The sequence below is a fragment of the Eptatretus burgeri genome, chromosome 1 (assembly GCF_056783735.1).
Source record: "Eptatretus burgeri isolate ZD-2024b chromosome 1, Ebu_testis_v1, whole genome shotgun sequence".
Classification (NCBI taxonomy): domain Eukaryota; kingdom Metazoa; phylum Chordata; class Myxini; order Myxiniformes; family Myxinidae; genus Eptatretus; species Eptatretus burgeri.
The window spans coordinates 137,838,435-137,856,618 of record NC_140961.1 but is presented as its reverse complement, the minus strand read 5'-3'; the positions used below and the strand labels follow the sequence as shown (position 1 = coordinate 137,856,618).

General features: G+C 47.3%; 1 protein-coding gene across 7 annotated transcripts in view; it reads right to left on the bottom strand.

Moving 5' to 3' along the window:
• The window catches only part of EVI5 (ecotropic viral integration site 5), a 112,746-nt gene extending 94,796 nt beyond the window's left edge, over positions 1 to 17,950 (bottom strand). For 4 of the 7 annotated variants that reach the window (XM_085900038.1, XM_085900051.1, XM_085900056.1 and 1 more), the window contains exon 1: positions 17,732 to 17,950. The gene's annotated coding sequence lies outside the window, so the exon portion shown is untranslated. Of the gene's footprint in view, positions 1 to 16,665; positions 16,826 to 17,349; positions 17,437 to 17,462; positions 17,483 to 17,731 lie in introns of those variants that run through there. The other 3 variants (XM_085900043.1, XM_085900048.1, XM_085900044.1) reach the window with 3 other exon arrangements.
• Positions 17,951 to 18,184: the final 234 nt, after the last annotated feature.

Here is an 18,184-nt window from a genome sequence, read left to right as displayed (position 1 = left end):
ACCCGCAACAAACCCACGCTTACATTTTTTTTTTAATCACAAACGCAAACATTATTCATAACTTTGTTTCAAGGAACTTCCACCTCTCCCCTGCAACGCCACATTACAATTTCATTAATTACAAATGCCACAACATGCTCCAACTTCTCTACAACCGCCGTAACTGCCACATATTCATCAAACACTCGCCACAGTCTTGAGGGACACTGAGGAGACAAAGGTCGGGTTATTTCGGGGCATAACATGCACTGAAGCTCGTTTAAGGACCTATGAGCAGTGCAGGGATTTCCATAAAATCCCATGTTTGAATGGAGGCCAGCGCACGCTCAGCACCAGAGAGCGCCTCCAGAAACCACAGCCCCAGGTAAAAGTCAGAGCTCTTCTGTGTGCCCCTGTTGGTGAGCGACTGAACCATTTTTTGCATTCGGGACCTGGCAGGGCATGGCTACGACCGCTATGGACCACTAGGGAAGCTCAATTTCGCTAAGAGCCCGGTTTGATCCAATTTTTGGCTCCTCCCTTCGTCCGGGGCTCATAAAAAAAAGAGCTAGCATGGCTCATTTCAAATAGATTGTCAGGGACAGAGCTGGAGAGAATCGCCTTTGAGAGAACTCGCAGAGTAGAAAAATTTGACAGACCTTGCCAGACATCAGACCTCGCCGGGGAGATGGGCGGCACAGGAGAATAAGTGCCGGCACTGAGTGAGGGGAACCGCGAGTCAGCGTGACGTCACGTGTTGTTGCTGCTAGCCGGGTTTGCACTTATTCCATCGTCGCTTATTTAGGCTGTATCCCACAGCGACACTTACACATCCAGATTCTTACACAATTCATGATAGTATCTTTTCTCTCATGCATCTTTCTTCTACCATCTATCTCTCATCTACTGTGGACACAAAAGAGCAATCAACATGGGCAAGCCCGACCAATTGTTCTTTTCGGAACAAACCCAAGAGCGAACTCAAGAGTGAACCGAACTGACCTGCACCTCACATTCTTCCTCTACCACTACACTGCACCCCGTTGCATTACACTTGCACCTCTGAAATATGCACCCGAGACACCCTCAGTATTTATCCCTCCTCCCCTTTCCAAGCGTTCTGGGAGGTCTGCCAACCGCGCCAGGTATTGAGAGGTCGTTAATCCTTAACTGCTTCTATCTCTGTGGGCTATCTCTACTTTTCCTCGGGTTTGTGTGTGTGATGGCGCCTGTCATAGCATAAGTTAAGACTGTATAAGAATATTCGAGATAACTCTGTACTGTCTTCTTTTGTAAATATTGTTTGCCTTTTGCCGCACTCCACAAATTCCTTGCTTTCCCTGCTGTAAATATGCAATAAACACCATTACTGTGCTACATAACTTTCCTCGCTCTTTGTATTAATAAATGTGCCTGTTATAAATGAACCCAGCTCATTTTCATCTTTTTTCTCCATTGGTCTAGCATGGCCGGTACCCTAGCTTAGCCAGGACGTTATTCTCCAAAAATCTGTTAAATAACTGCTTCGTACTTGGCAGCTCCGCTCAGCTGCACCTGATCCGGTAGGTAACTTAAGTAACGCAAGTACGTACTGACGGCGCGATACCCCGATAAGGAGATCACGTGTTCTAAGGTAAACAGTTGTCAGACGGTGGACCCTAGGTCTCGTGGTCTAGTTATTGGTATTCACGGTTGATTAGCAACCCACTGCGACACAACGTTATTCATGTGTGACAGCCTGCGATTTCCGGTGAATCTGGAGAGGAACCCAAAACAGCCCCATCCCCACGGTTCTCTTGAGATGCCAGGCCACAACAATGTGTACACACACACTACTCTCACCTAACCACATGTCGCTAGAGAGGAACAGGCTTGTTTTAACCAAGGATAATGACTTGCACGAGTTGCCATGATAAATACAAAATAAAATTTAAAACACCTCACCACCACGTAACTGCCAAGGTTTTAAAAACACTTCACCGCCAAGGTATAAAAAACAAACACCTCACCGCCAAGGTATAACAATATCCCACTTCCGCCACGCGGCAGGGGATAAAAACAAACACCTCACCACCACCACAATCATGCTATACATAGCTGTTTTGATTGACAAAAATAAATTACAATATTACGAATATACAGTGCCTATCAAAAGTCTACACCCACTTTCAAAAATTTCACCATTTGTTGTCGTATAGTCTGGAATTAAATTGCATAAAAGCAGACTTTTTCCACATCGTAACCCACAACTTCCAAGTGAAAAACAAATGAGACAGATTTCAGAAAATTATTTTTAAAAAATACAAAATTAGAATATCTTGGCTGGATCAGTGTCCACCCCCCTTTATGAAAGCAATTGTAAATTAGCTCAGGTGTAACCAATCACCTTCAAATCACACACGTTAATTGGCCTCGACCTGTGTTAAATTGTAGTGATTCTCATTAGTTCAGAATAAAACTAGAGGGGGAGCACTCGGGAGAGTGCAAAACCTCCGCCGCCAATACTGCTGGGTCACTCAAGTGAACCCTATATCTTACTCATTAAATATGATGTCAACAGTGCTGACAGTTATAGTTCTTTTCTCCAACATTTTTTTTTGGGGGGGGGGGTTGGAAATCACTTAAAACATGTAGAAATGCAAAAAAAATTCTCTAAATTTTTTTTGGGGGGGGGGGGGACCAAGTCCAAAAATCTAATGGCATGATCCTTGGACCATACCTAACCCCCCCTCCCCCCACCAAGTTTTGTCGAAATCCGTCGAGGAGTTTTTCCGTAATACTGTTCACAAACAAACAGAAAGGGGTGAAAACAGTAACCTCCGATCTTCGATGGCGGAGGTTAATCAGCTGTTCCTGGACGTTTCCTCTGCTGGGTAGTGCATTTTACAGCAAAGACTCAAACATGAGTACCAAAGAGTTTTCAAAAGAAATCCAGGATAAAGTTGTGCCAAGACACAGATAATGGCATGGGTATAAAAATATTTCAAAAGCCTTGAATATCCCTTGGAGGACAGTCAAGGCAATCAGGTCAGGTTCGATCTGTGACCTGCTACAGGTACCATGTAAACCTGTACTAACCTGTTCCATGGTCGGGTTGTCGGCGACTAAACCGTCTCCCCCACCAGGTTTTCTGGTGAGGAGGGTGTTTGGATATGGACACCCAGCAGGATTAAAAACAAAACCTGTCAAAGGGCGGAGGAGCTCCTTGTGAGCCAACAGCCATCCATATCTAGTGCCCAACTGTGTCTGCATACGTCCTCCTGCAGTTGGGTTACTTCTTATTAGGAGGTTGGTGGCAGGAATTGCACTCCGGCCACCATAAAACCCTTCATTCCGCAAAAACGCAAAAAAAATCTGAAAACCCACTCTGTGGGAGTACCTCCTGCGCAGCTTCCCTTCGCAGGGCAGCTCACCGGATGACGGGATTGGGGCAAAGCCTTCGTGACCCCCGATCTTTGATGATAGGAGGGAAACCACGGGGTAACATCCCTGGGTCAGATTGCGGGAGAGTGTGTCGGAGTGGTGCTGAGGTGTCGTCCACTAGACGGCGGTCTCCTTGGGTTAACCTGAGGCGGTCCCTTCGGGTGGGTGCCTGGAATGTCCTATCCCTAAGAGAGGATGATCACCTGTCTCTGTTATCATCTGAGCTCAAGCGTTTGGACATCGGGATTGCAGCTCTCTCTGAGGTTCGGAGACCGGATTGCGGCGAGATAATGGTGGGTGGTTACACCTACTATTGGTCTGGTCGCTCTGATGGTTACCATACCCAAGGAGTTGCTGTAGCTGTGTCCAATAAGCTGACCCCAATGATAATTGAGGTAACACCGGTCAACGAGCGTATTATGAGATTAAGGATTCGTCACTCCTTCGGTGTCATTTCCCTGGTCTCTGTTTATGCTCCGACTGAGGCGAGTGATCTCACCGTGAAGGATGCATTCTACGCCACACTCGAGTCTGTGGTTGATCAGTGCCCCAGACGAGATACACTTCTAGTCTTGGGAGATTTCAATGCATCGACTGGAACTGATAGGGATGGTTATGAGGTGTGTGTTGGTCCCCATGGGTCAGGAACTATGAACCAGAATAGCACTAAGTTCCTTGACTTTGCAAGAAGTCATGGACTTAGGGTGGCTGGTTCATGGTTTCAGCGCCCACAAGCTCATCGCTGGACTTGGTATTCCAACGCTGGCGGTGTGGCAAAGGAGATTGACCATGTCCTCATTGACGGTCGTTGGAGGATGATCCAGAACTGCAGGGTCTACCGGAGTGCTCAGTTCCTCAATACTGACCACAGGCTTGTTGTAGCAACTCTAAAGCTGCACCTTAAATCCTGGAGAATGGTACCATCCCAGCCTAGGCTGGATGTTGCCAAGCTCAGGGATGAGAGAGTAGCTGAGGAGTTTGCGAACAGGCTGAGTGGACACTTGGGGGGTCTGGGTGCTTTGGGGGGTCCTGAAGAGTTGTGGAGCGCCTTCAAGACCACCGTCCTTGATGTTGCCGGTGGATGCCTTGGAGCTCACCGCAGGGCAAAGAAGAATTTTGTTTCTCAAGGGACACTGGATACCATTGACCAGAGTCGTAGGGCCAGGCTGAATGGCAGAGCTGAGCTGTTCAGGGAGCTGAGGCGTAAAACCGTACGTGCACTGAGGGTGGACAAGGAGGCCTATGTGCGAGGAATCTGTGAGGGGGTAGAGCATCACCTGTGGACAAGTGATTCTCGTCCCGCTTACAGGGGAATTCGCGCATTACGTTCATCCAAGCCCATCCCTCGGAGCACTGCAGTTCGAGCAGAGAGTGGTAGGCTCTTGACAGAGGAGTCTGAAGTGAAGGCCCGCTGGGCCGGTTACTTTGAGCGGTTGTACCAGGCTGATCCCCCAGCTGTCGAGTTGGACGTCAAGGGTGTTACAATCCCTGTTGCTGACCCTCGAATCAACTGTGGTCCACCTTCGCTTGTGGAAACACGGGCTGCGGTGAACCAGCTGAAACGGGGTAAAGCTCCAGGGATCTGTGGCATCCATGCTGAACTTCTCAAGGCTGGTGGAAATGCTGCACTCGTGTCGTTGCATGCAGTTTTGTGCTCTGCCTGGAACACAGGCATCATCCCAACTGACTGGAAGAGGGGCTTTGTTGTCCCTCTCTGGAAAGGGAAGGGTGATCGCCAAGACTGCAACAACTACCGAGGGGTGACGCTACTCTCAGTGCCGGGCAAGGTCTTTGCTCGGATAATTCTTGATAGGGTTCGCCACCATCTGCTTGAGCACCATTGTCCAGAGCAGTCAGGCTTTACACCAAAGAGGTCAACGATTGACCGTATCCTTGCACTTCGTGTCCTCACCGAACGCAGACGAGAGTTTCAGCAGGGGCTGCTTGCAGCCTATGTTGATCTCTGTAAAGCGTTCGATTCAGTGAATCGGGATGTCCTCTGGAGGATTCTTGGTCTTCGTGGGGTGCCACCAAAACTGATCGATCTGATGTCTGAACTCTACTCTGGTACTGAGAGTGCTGTGAAGTGTGGTGGTACCATCTCTGACTTATTTCCAGTTGTTACTGGAGTTCGTCAGGGATGTGTACTTGCCCTCACACTTTTCAGCACTTGTATGGACTGGATTTTAGGGAGGATGTCGGAGAGATCAAGTTGCGGTGCATCGTTTGGGAATGTCAAGATCTCGGACCTTGATTTTGCAGATGATGCAGTCATCTTTGCGGAGACTTTAGACATCCTCTTGGGGGCCCTCGAGGTGCTGAATGAGGAGTCGGAGCCGTTGGGATCACGAGTTTCTTGGGTCAAAACGAAGATCCAGGCTTTCGGTGACATATTGGATGCTGCTGTCCTGTCTGTGTCTGTTTGTGGTGAGGATGTTGAGGTCGTGGATAGATTCACTCACCTTGGCAGTGATATTCATGTCTCTGCTGGCTGCGAGTCAGAGGTCAATAGACGTCTGGGTGGGGCCTGGGGAGTCATGGATTCACTGGATCATGGGGTGTGGCGCTGCCGGTACCTGTGCGGGAGGACGAAAGTCCGAGTCTTCAGGTCCTTGGTACTTCCAGTCTTGCTCTATGGGTGCGAGACTTGGACTCTGACCAAGGATCTGAGACGGAGACTTAATTCCTTTGGTACCAGGTCTCTTCGGAGAATCCTTGGCTATCGCTGGTCGGATTTTGTGTCCAACGAGCGGTTGCTGAGAGAGACTCGGATGAGATTTGTTACCTGCATTGTCCGTGAGCGTCAGTTGCGGCTGTATGGACATGTGGCTCGTTTTCCTGACGCTGATCCTGCTCACCAGATTCTCTCAGCTAGGGAGTCTCATGAGTGGAGGAGGCCAGTGGGCCGACCACGTGCCTCATGGTTGCAGCAGGTTGACCATCATCTCAAGGAGATGGGGATTGGCCTGGCATCTGCCTGGGGGATGGCCAGACGGAGGCCCCGGAGTACCGGCGGAAAGTGGACGCAGCGACGCGCTGTTCTGGCACATGCTCCCAGACCTGACAAGGCAATCATTAAGAAGTTAAAGGCATATGATGCTGTGGTGGAAAATTTTTTAAAATATCAGCTTTGTGGTTTATTGTTTGGCTGTGACCCAATTAAGCCTAACTAGTAGATTACCCGTCCCATGGATGGGTGGCAAAGGTGGTGGTGGTGCTCACATGATTTTGTTGTCCTTCGCGGTTCGGAGATCTACAGTCGTGATTTCGTTCCTTTTTCACGTGCCATTTTTTGCGAATGAGCCGTTGATTCCTGAGTGGCTATTATGGGGTTGTAATTGTCACACGGAGACACTGAATGTGGTGTCTCAACATCTTATTTTGAAAATGTAATACAGTAACAGGCGATGAGTGAGTATGTATATTTTCGCTCGTGAGCTAAAATGTATAGCGATCCAGTCATGTATACCAAGTGCAATATAGCCGAGTTTCGTGGACCGTTGACGCTTCGTCGAGGAGGAGATAAACACATTTACCTCCATTATAGTGGAGATGATTGATTTAACTTCGCAAATAAAGGCTTTTTGCCATTTTCTGGTCTTTCGGCTGAGTCGTGAAACATGTACGTTTCTGAGGAGGGAAGAAGAACGTGACTAGTGTCCTGATGAGAGGGCCTCAGAAATCATCTTGTAGTATGGTGAATAAATATATGAGCGAAAATCTAGGACAATGATTAATTTAAAAACTCATTACATTCATTTTATGAGCATGTATCTGTGATTCAGAATTAATTATACTCACGTATGAGTGTTAATTGATTTGATTGAAACTTGTGTAATTACGAATCTGAGCCCCATGGACATACATATAAGGTCCATGAGGACATAATTGATAGAGCTCTGTACTCTTATGGCTACTTAAACTAATAGCTAACAACATACTGTTATGTTTGTGGGGTAGATGGAGGAATCTCATAACAAAGGTAGGATTGTATCGAGTAGCATGGTCTGTGGATGAGCAGGAGCCATCTCGATGTAATTTAAGTCGGGAAACTGTCAGCTTAAGTTTTTACATGTCACCGCACGAGGGGGGGGGGTGCTGTGTTAATTAGGTAGGGTTTAAGGATAATTTCTCCCAGTACGTGATTGCCCCCTGTGACCTTTTCCTGTGTTCTTGCATATACAAGACCGAGGATAAAAAAAAGAATCACGTCCTTAAAAAACAACAACCGAGCCAAATGTTCCAAGCAGGCAAAAAAAACCCTTCCTCCAGGAATGACAACTAGCAAACCATGCCCTGGGGTGGATAATGGATGGGTATGAGGTCAGAAGATTTGGTGAAGAGGAGAGTTGTGTTCAGTATGCGATTGGAGGCAAAAGGATCTAGCTCGCTGGCTTCCCCTCGACGCGGTGAAGAAGTCTGCACAATTTTCATGTTTGTGCTGAGGTGAATTTGTTCGCACGCTGGAGCAAAATGCTAGCCATTGACTGTTCGGCTGAGTTGTGAAGCGTGTACGTTTCTGAGGAGGGAAGAAGAGTGCGACTCGTGTCCTTATCACAGGGCCTCAGAAGTCGTCTTGTAGTATGGTCAAGGAGGAAGGTGGGCGATCGTAGCGAACGGACCTGGTGCAAGAGAGGAACAGTCGGTATATTCGCTCATGAAAAGAAGCTGTATGGTGGTTTCTGACTCCTTGTGTTGAATACCGCCACACGAATACCTCACGTATGTTTACTGCACACAGAGCGGCTTGGCACCATTTTCGGGTGCAGTTTCACACGCAGTGACTACGTGGTTTCGACGATGTCAGGTCCAAAAAGGATCACCTCTGGACGAAGTTTAGTGCCAGAGTAAAGGAGGGATATTTCTTTTGTTTTGTCTTTTCCCCTTGTCCGTTTTTGTAACTGTGTGTCGAGGCGCCTCGACTTTAGGCTGTAAATTACCTCATGCTTTGATATATTGTTGCGGGCTGGGGGTCGGGTGAGAAGACCACAATGTGGGGGAAGCTATCTCGGTTCCCACCAGACTCCCCGGAAATGTAGGCCGTCGCACATGGATAATTCCGTGACGTGGCGGGTCGCTTAACCGACTGTGGACGCCAATAACTCAACCGTGTGACCTAGGGTCCTCGCGTCTATAGGTTAATCGGGTTACCTAATTAATCACGTGGTTTAATTACTGTGGAACACGCCCTCCATATGCCTTGTCCGAACCGGATCACTTTACCGGATGGAGCCGAGAGACACTGCCAAGGACGTATCGGCTAAAAGGAACAGATCGTTGGGAATAAAGTCCCGGCTAAGCTAGGATTCGGACCATGCTGGATCAATGGAAGAAAAGACAAATACGAGCAGGGAACATTCCTAATAATAATTTATTAACAATGGGCGAGGAAAGGTATGTGGTACGATCACGATTTATTGGGGTGTTGTGTTGGTTGGGTGTTGTGCAGAGATAGGAGAGAGAGAGGTGTGGTGCAGCAAATAAACAGGCAACTTTCAAAAGGGGACACACAGCAGACTTAAAGCGAAAATAATAACAATAATAATAATGATAACAACCTTCTACAGTTTTACTTAAGCAGACAAGCGCCAGGACACACACACACACACAGAAAACCCGATGAGAACGTTTTGAACCAGGAAGGCAAAGGAGTTGAGGCTATGTTCTCTGTACCTTTGTGCATGATAGCACGACGCGCCACCAATACGTTTCGGGGGGGGGAGGGGGGATGCTCCATAGTGCGGTCCCCGACAATGGGCGCGTCGTCTCTGGCTTCAGCTGCACGTGTGGAGACCGTGTTCATGAACGAGGAGCTTGAGTGGAGAAGGGGAGGAGTCCAGAGTGCGAGGATGGAGTGGCAGGCGGGACCAGGTAGGCAGGTGGGGTTGACGTCGTGTGGGCGGAGATGAGGAGGCGGAGTCCAGACAGCAGGAGGCGGGTCATGGCAGTGTCGTCGAGGGCGAGGTGAGAGCGGAGAGAGGCAGAGAAAGAGAAATGCAGAGGGACCGCTCTGACCTTTATAGGACCTGCCGCGTGGGGGGAGGGGCCACCCCGAATTGAAACGTCATCACCTGAATCGGGCACTCCAATTGGCCCCGACCCAAGTGGCCTGCTAACTTTGGCTAGAAACCACCTCACTTAGGTTCTGGCAAGGCCATCTCAGACAGAGGCAATATTCCGCTCCGACCCCACGACATGACATGAATCGCCCACACCGAAATTGGCACGCGAATCGTCCTGCAAAAACCCCCGGGCCGTACATTTGTGACCGGCTGAGGGTCCCGCATGCCCACTCGGCCATCCGACCAGTGCCGGTCAACGCGGCCCGCACTGTACATTCCCCGGCTCGAAAACAGCTTCGCTGGCTGTAGAGACGAGAAGACGTTCACCATCTGTGTGGAATCCGCTGCTGCCATCGAGGGCCGAAGGTACATCGTTATGGATAAATCCATGCACGTTTCGCAAGCGGCGTACGTGTCCGCCTTAGAGCACATTCCATACAGTGCGCGCAGTTCGGCCATTATGCACGTGGCTAGCGCTCGCGTTCGCACGACTCCGCTAGCGTGTGCGCGGGGCGAATACCAATATGTTTCGGATATTGAGGTTGAAAAGGAAGAAGTAGCTTCTACTCCGCACACTCGTATCCCGCCCAACATGGCGTGGAGTCATCTTTATCGGCCTCCGTACATGTTTCGTGCAGCGTGGGCGTCGTGCTGGCTGTGTTTCCTGTGTTGTCCAAAACACCATTCATGCAGCCTCTTAAGAGGTATTCATTCGCATGCCTTTTTAAAGCAACCGGCAATCTTTCCCAGATCATCAGAAGCTTGAGTCGATAATCCCACGCTGCACACGTTGGGTTTAGGGCTCGTCCGGGAACGAGGGTTCTGTGCAGCACTTTCCTCACAGCGGCGCCGCACGCGCTGGCCTCAATGAGGGCCCACCTCACAGAGAAGGTGCACAAAGCTGATTTACCTCAGGAATAATCAGATGAAAAGAAGAGTAGGGACCAAATGAAGAAGAAAATGATTTCAGCAAACCTATTAGATCATCGCAACGCACTCCATTTCCTTTTGTTTAGCGGGACTATCTACACGTATAATAATGGAATAACTGTCTTGGGACCACTATCTGTTGGATGCAAGCGGTTCTGAGAACCGCAACAATATTTTCATTATTACGCTTTGATTTCTTCCTCTGATGAATACTTGATTTATGTTAATTAAATCCCTCTTTATTAAGATTGTTTGTGTCTGTCTATTTGTTGTGGGTTTGAGTATAAACCTTTGTCCTCCATCCTGGTGAACACATCTGGTACGTGCTTGCGACCCGTCCCGCACGTGCTATACTCTCTAAGGATTGCATATTTGCTTCCAAGGAAGAACTGTTCGGCTATCCGTCCAGGTTGTTCTTAACCCCCTGGACACAACAGTACGTGTGCTTTTAAATGCTTGTAAAGCTATAAAGTCTATTGCAAAGCATACTAATTAACTAAAGTCGTTTTGTCACCATATATGGAGTTGTTCACCAAGAAGGATCATGGGTAAATGATCTAACCCAGAGTGAAGGCAAATGAAAGTTGTTTTTTTGGCATCATGTCTTTCAAGAGAAGAAGCAGCCCACACATTTGCCTGCATGACTGATTGAATGGGAGATGAATTCCCATGCTTGCACATTGTGACCGATGTTGCCATACTCACACACAAACCATATATGGTGTTCTGCTAATTGACAGACCGAGGAACATTGAGTGATATGTAGTTTTGCCAAGATAACATGTACTGTTCATTATTCTACCCATGCCCCCTCTTTCTATGCAAATAATTTTGCAATAAAAAGCTTGGCTTGTGAACAGAACTCCAAGAGGAGGTGGTACGCAGGGACACATCTTGGAGTATCTTTGCGCATTTGTTTTCCCTGGATGGAAGGGTGGCAATAAGGAAGCCATTACTCAAAAAGCCCACCCTCAATCCTGTTTGAAGTATGCAAAAAAACCACTCCAGAGATTCTGAAGCCATGTGGCAAAAAGTTTTGTGGTCTGACAAAACCAAGATGGAACGTTTTAGCCTAAATGTAAAACGTTACGTTTGGCGCAAAACCCAACACAGCACATCACCCAGAGAACACCATCCCTACTGTGAAGCATGGTGGTGACAGTCTGTGGCATGACTTGAAGATTGCTGTCCATAAACGCTCCACACACAACTTGACTGAGCTTGAACAGTTTTGTACAGGTGGTCAGGTCAGGTATGGAAGCATGCGCCAGAGCAGCACGTGTCCACTTTCCGCCGGTACTCCAGGGGGCTCCTCCAAGTTATCCCCTAAACAGATGCCTGGCCCATCCTCATCTGCTTGAGATGCTGATCAACCTGCTGCAACGATGAAGTACGTGGTTGGCCCATTGGCCTCCACCACTCACGAGGCTCCCTCACTGAGAGAATCTGGTGAGCAGGATCAACGTGAGGTAAATGAGCCACATGTCCATACAGCCGCAGTTGATGCTCACGGACTGTGCAGGCAACAAATCTAATTTGTGTCTCTCTCAGCAACCACTCGTTGGATGCAAAGTCCAACCAGCAATAGCCAAGGATTCTCCAAAGCGACCTGCTACCAAAGGAATAACGTCTCCATCTCAGATCCTTGGTCAGAGTTAAAGTCTCACATCGGTAGAGCAAGTCTGGAAGCACCAAGGACCTGAACTTTCATCCTCCTGCACAGATACCGACAGCACCACACCCCATGATCCAGTGAATCCATGAATCCTCAGGCCCGACCCAGACATCTATTGACCTCTGGCTCAAAGCCAGCAGAGACATGAATATCACTGCCAAGGTAAGTGAATCTCTCCGTGACCTCAACATCATCACCACAAACAGGTACAGACAAGATAGCAGCATCCAAGATGTCATTGAAAGAGTGGATCTTAGTTTTGACCAAGGAAACCCATAATCCCAGCAGCTGCGACTCCTCATTCAGCACCTTGAGGGCCCCCAAAAGGATATCTAAAGTCTCCGCAAAGATGACTTCATCATCCGCAAAATCAAGGTCACAGACATTCCCAAATGATGCACCACCGCTTGATCTGTCCGACATCCTCCCCAGAATGCAGTCCCTACAAGCACTGAATAGTGTGGGGGACAGTACACACCCCTGAACTCCACTAACAATGGGAAATAAGTCAGAAATGGTACCACCACATCTCACAGCACTCTCAGTACCAGAGTAGAGGTCAGACATAAGATTGATCAGCCCTGGTGGCACCCCATAAAGACCAAGAATCCTCCAGAGGGCATCCTGATTCACTGAATCGAATGCTTTGCAGAGATCAACATAGGCTGCAAGCAACCCCTGCCGAAACTCTCGTATGCGTTCGGTGAGGACCCGAAGAGCAAGGATATGGTAAATCATTGACCTCTTTAAGTGTAAAGCCTGACTGCTCTGGTACTCAAGCAGATGGTGGCGAACCCTCTCAAGAATGATCCAAGCAAAGACCTTGCTCAGCACTGAGAGTAGCATCACCCCCTCAGTTGTTGTTGCAGTCCTGGTGATCACCCTTCCCTTTCTAGAGAGGGACAACAAAGCTCTCTTCTAGTCAGTTGGGATGATGCCCATGTTTGAAGCAAAGCACAGAACTGCATGCAATGACATGAGTAGAGCATTTCCACCAGCCATGAGAAGTTCAGCATGGATGCTGGAGATCCCAGGAGCTTTACCCCATTTCAACCGGTTCACCGCAGCCTGTGTTTCCACAAATGAAGGTGGATCACAGTTGATTGGAGGGTCAGAAATAGGGATAGCAACACCCCTGCCGTCCAACTGAACGTCTGGTGGATCAGCCTGGTACAGCAGCTCAAAGTAACCGGCCCAGCGGGTCTTCACTTCAGACTCCTCTGTCAAGAGCATACCATCCTCTGCTTTAACCGCAGTACACCGAGGGACGAGCTTGGAGGGACGAGCTTGGAGGAACGCAATGCGCGAATTCCCCTGTAAGCGGGATGAGAATCACTTGACACAGGTGATGCTTTATTCCCTCACAGACTCCTCGCACATAGGCCTCCTTGTCCACCCTCAGTGCACATACATTTTTACATCTCAACTCCCTGAACAGCTCAACTCTTCCATTAAGGCTGGGTCTAAGATTCTGGCTCATGGTATCCAGTGTCTCTTGAGAGACAAAATTATTCTTCGCCCTTCGGTGAGTTCCAAGACATTCACCAGCAACATCAAGGACGGTGGTCTTAAAGGCACTCCACAACTCTTCAGGATTTCTCCAAAGCACCCAGAACCCCCAAATCCCCACTCAGCCTGTTCGCAAACTCCTCAGCTGCCCTCTCATCCTTGATCTTGCCAACATCCAGCCTAAGCTAGAATGGTACCATTCTCCCAGATTTAAGCTGCAACTTCAGAGTTGCTACCACAATGCTGATGTCAGTATTGAGCACTCCGGTTGACCCTGCAGTTCTGGATCTTCCTCCAGCGACCATCAACGAGCACATGGTTAATCTCCTTTGCCACACCACCATCATTGGAATACCAAATCCAGCGATGAGCCTGTGAGTGCTGAAACCATGAACCAGCCACCCAAAATCTATGACTTCTTGCAAAGTCAAGGAACTTAGTGCTATTCTGGTTCACAGTTCCATTCCCATGGGGACCAACACACATCTCTTAACAAAAGTGGGAAAATATTGCCCAATCAAGGTGTGCCCAATCAAGTTGAGATATTATCTTTTCTTCTTCACAAGGAATATTTTGCAAACCGGTCCCTCACCGAAGCACTTGGTCTGCAATCCATCCTTTGCTTCCTACAGCATGATCTTTCTCAGTATCTTCAACAACAATTCCTTCCAATTATCCCATGATCTTTATCTCAGAATGTCAACGAGAGCGGCACTCAGGAGAGCACATACCTCCGCCTAGCTGAACAGTTTACATTTTGTAGGCCAGATAAGCCTAATCTGCATCCAGACCTAACAAAAATCGAATCGGCTTGTTCTTGTCACCTACCAAACTCATCCACCAAGTTGTCATAATCCATCCACAACTTTTTTAAATATCATGCTATGTATCATTTTGGCCCAATCACTCAATGGTCACACAAAAAAACAAAAAAAATTCTCGCATCCGGATCCAGATCTTCACCGAAATAGTCAGCTCGTCCTCGTCACACACCCAATATGTCCACAAAGTTTTGTCCCAATCCATCCATAACTTTTTGAAATATCATGCTATGCATCGTTTTTGGCCTAGTCTCTCAATGCTGAAGAATCACTTTAAAAAATTATTGTATCTGTATCCGGATCTTCACTAAAATATAATCAATTCGTCCTCGTCACATGCCAATCTGTCCATTACATTTTGTCCGAATACGTCCAAAAAAACTTTTGAGATATTCTGCTCACAGACAGACAAACAGACAGGGGTGAAAACATAACCTCAGTCTACCTTTGGTGGAGGAGGTAACACGAAAACTTCACATGTTGGTCTATGAATCATGACCTGTTCATGAAATGGAGGTGGATACTTTGAGACCTGGGAGGATTCCGATGCACCCTCTGAAACTCGCATATGGAGATAACAACCAATGACACAGACACACACAATATCTCTCTTTTTTTTCACAATATACATCTACCCCTCTCTCTCAATATCTCGTTCTCTTTCTCCTAAAATCTCTCACAATATATGTCTCTGTCTCTGTCTCTCAATATCTCTCTCCCCTTCTCCCAATGTCTCAATATCTCTCGCTCTCACAATAGTTCTCTCCCTCCTCTCGGTGGGGTGAAAAAAAAAAACAACAACCCATCTCTCCAGGTCCAGCTTGGCTAAATGGTTAACTGTCTTTTAGCCATGTTGTACAATAAACTTTGTGGTTAATATGTTGCTTAAAAACATCCAAGTCTGCAGAAAGCCATCATGTCAATTTCGCAAAACAAGTGCATTTGCCAACAAGACTGCCAGATAGGGGCTACGAATCACTTGTGTCCTGTTAAATCACTTGTTAAGTGTCCCATTCATGAGTCATTCGGCTAGAAAACATATTACTTGACAAGATTGTACATCAAACATCATATTCATCGAATATCAAAAAAAAAAAAAAACACAAGAGTTCACAGAACACCTTACAACATGCAGTTTTGAGTGAAAAAGGACATGGGAAGAACTTTTTAAACTCTGGGTTTGCGTTTCCGAGCACAATCTCCGATTGTTTCGCTCGTGAACCTTGTACAACGGGTTTGATGGAGACCACACAGTACTGTGTGCTGCCATATTTGACAGAATGCAGAATCCTGTAGTTATTCTGCCCTCAGGTTGGCATGAATGAATGCTGATGCTCATTGTTACTCTGCCCTCGGAGCATGAATAGTTTTCAGGTACTGCTTAACGGGTGTTTGAAAGTGACAAAAGGCGATTTTGTGTTCTAAAATGTTCAAATAGTGTATATTATGCAATTGAAATAAAATGAGGATTTAAAAAAATTTTGAAGTTCACCGCCGTTGATGTGGCATCTTTTACACCACCTTATTTAACATGTTACATGTTATTTGTGCCTGTTGTTCGTGTCCTTTTATAATGTCCTTAAAAACATTAAGATTCCTGTTTGGAATTATTTAAAAAATTTGACTGCCAGACACGTAGAGTATAAATTTTTTTTATTTTTTTTTAAATAAAATCTCACTCCTCTCTGTGCACGTGCGATCGGGACAAATTCAGAGCCAATGTACTGCTAAACGACAGGTTCGTTTTCTGATTCGTGTTCAAAATGTAATATTCGATTGAAACGAAGTCGTTCCTCGATCATAAACTGACATTTGCAGAGAGACAGACAGACAGCAGTGAACCAAATGCTTAACCCCGCTTTTCGCATCACATGCGTGGGGTAATACCCACAACTAAAATGTCTTTGCTCCAAAAAGTAGAAGCAATGGTACGACTCAATAGATCAAAAAATATGAACGAACAAAATAGCACTCGGGTCTTTCGGATGGAATGCGAGTGGTTGTGATGTAATTTTTTTTATTTCCCTCCCCCCTCCCCTCCCCTCCCAAGTACATTAATCCATTTGAGATTGAATAACGGGGTGCCAGAGCAGATCTTGTTTGAATTCCAAATACGTTTGTCATTGATGAGCCGGTGAGAAGACCATCCGAATACAATGTCACGGCTATGAGAGACTAAAAATGATGTTGAGGGAGTTGGCATGCATGGGGAGGAAATGCCCCCGTTGAGTGCGGTGAGAAAGGCGATGCCACTGTCGTAACTTACTGTTACCCAGAGTGCCCCGGGAAGGGACGGCACTTCCCCCAAGCTTAGCGGCTCCGTCTCGTCTACCAATCCTGCGTCGTCTCTCATGTATTCATCTGTATGTCCATGTGTGTGAGAACTGTGTGTACGCGTGTGGCAGCTCCACGATGACCCTCAGAGCCTGTAAGGAAAAAAAATCTCTAGACATGAGCACCAAATGACATAACACGTTAAGTATTGCAACGAGCTGGCAGGATGGCCGAGAAGTACGCACATTCGCATCCAAGCTGTCCAGCCTGGGTTCAAATCCCCAACCCAGCTATAAACTGTCATCCCGGCGTTTCATCAATGTGCGTGCCATCCCTCGGATGGATGTTAAACTGGGCGTCCCCTCTGCCGGCGTTCGTTGATGGACGTCAAAGATCCCACGTCGTCCTTCGTGAAGAGTCGGCGAGCTATCGCCGGCACCACAAACTAATTACAAATTCCTAGTCAAACCAACAGAGGGCATTGTATCAGCAGCACAGCCAATGATGCTACCCCACAGCCTTCTGCTACATACGAACAAAGTATTCATTCACCTGACCCCCACCCCTACCCCCATCCCAAGAAGAATGCACAATCGGGAGAAACGGCAAAGCCAAGAGGTTTTTCAGCTTTAAAAACAAAGTGCAAAATATCACAATCATTTTACAAGAAGCGAACCAGAGGTTATAGATGAGGAAAGGCCTTCTCTTCCGGTGTACATGAACGGGTAAAACCCGGAGAGGTACCAAGTGTTAAACAACCCTCCAATCCAAACACAGCAAACCACTGACCTCCACATGCCATGCCATGCCATGCCATGCCACCCCAACCCTTCATCCTCCCACCTCACACCTCCCACACCCGCACTCCTCCCCTCTCATCCTCACAGGACATCATCGGTCCATCAATGGGAAGAAGCGATCACACGGTATTCGATTATGGACAATGGGGAATGCACGCTGATGCTCAAGGTAATCGTGAGATGCATTTACACGTAATTAATAATAATTATTATAATAAAAATAATAAGTACGTCAAAGATGCCCCTCAGTTAGCTCACCTCGTCAACAAAAGCAGAGCAGAAATTCCTGGCTTCAGGACCTTCAAAAGACCATTTTTTCCATGAATGAAACGAACACTGAAAATCGATAACTCTTGGAAGCCTCGATATTGCGTTCGATAATAACCGTGTTTTGTTGGTCACAATCAGCACAACGATTGCACCGCCCTTCTCACTTCCGGGGACACGTTGACGACGTCAGCCATATCTGCGAGCGCGATGACGTCAGCCTTATCCGCGAGCGCGATGACGTCGGCTATATAAGCGAGCGCGATGACGTCAGCCATATCGTCGAGCGCGATGACGTCAGCCATATCTGCGAGCGCGATGACGTCATCAATTTGAGCGTCTTTCCTGCGGCATTTTGTTCGTTTAGATTCCTGCACAGCAAAGTGTTTATTGTTTCCTTTAAATAATGCTTATCCTTTTTGAATATTATATATATTTATATAT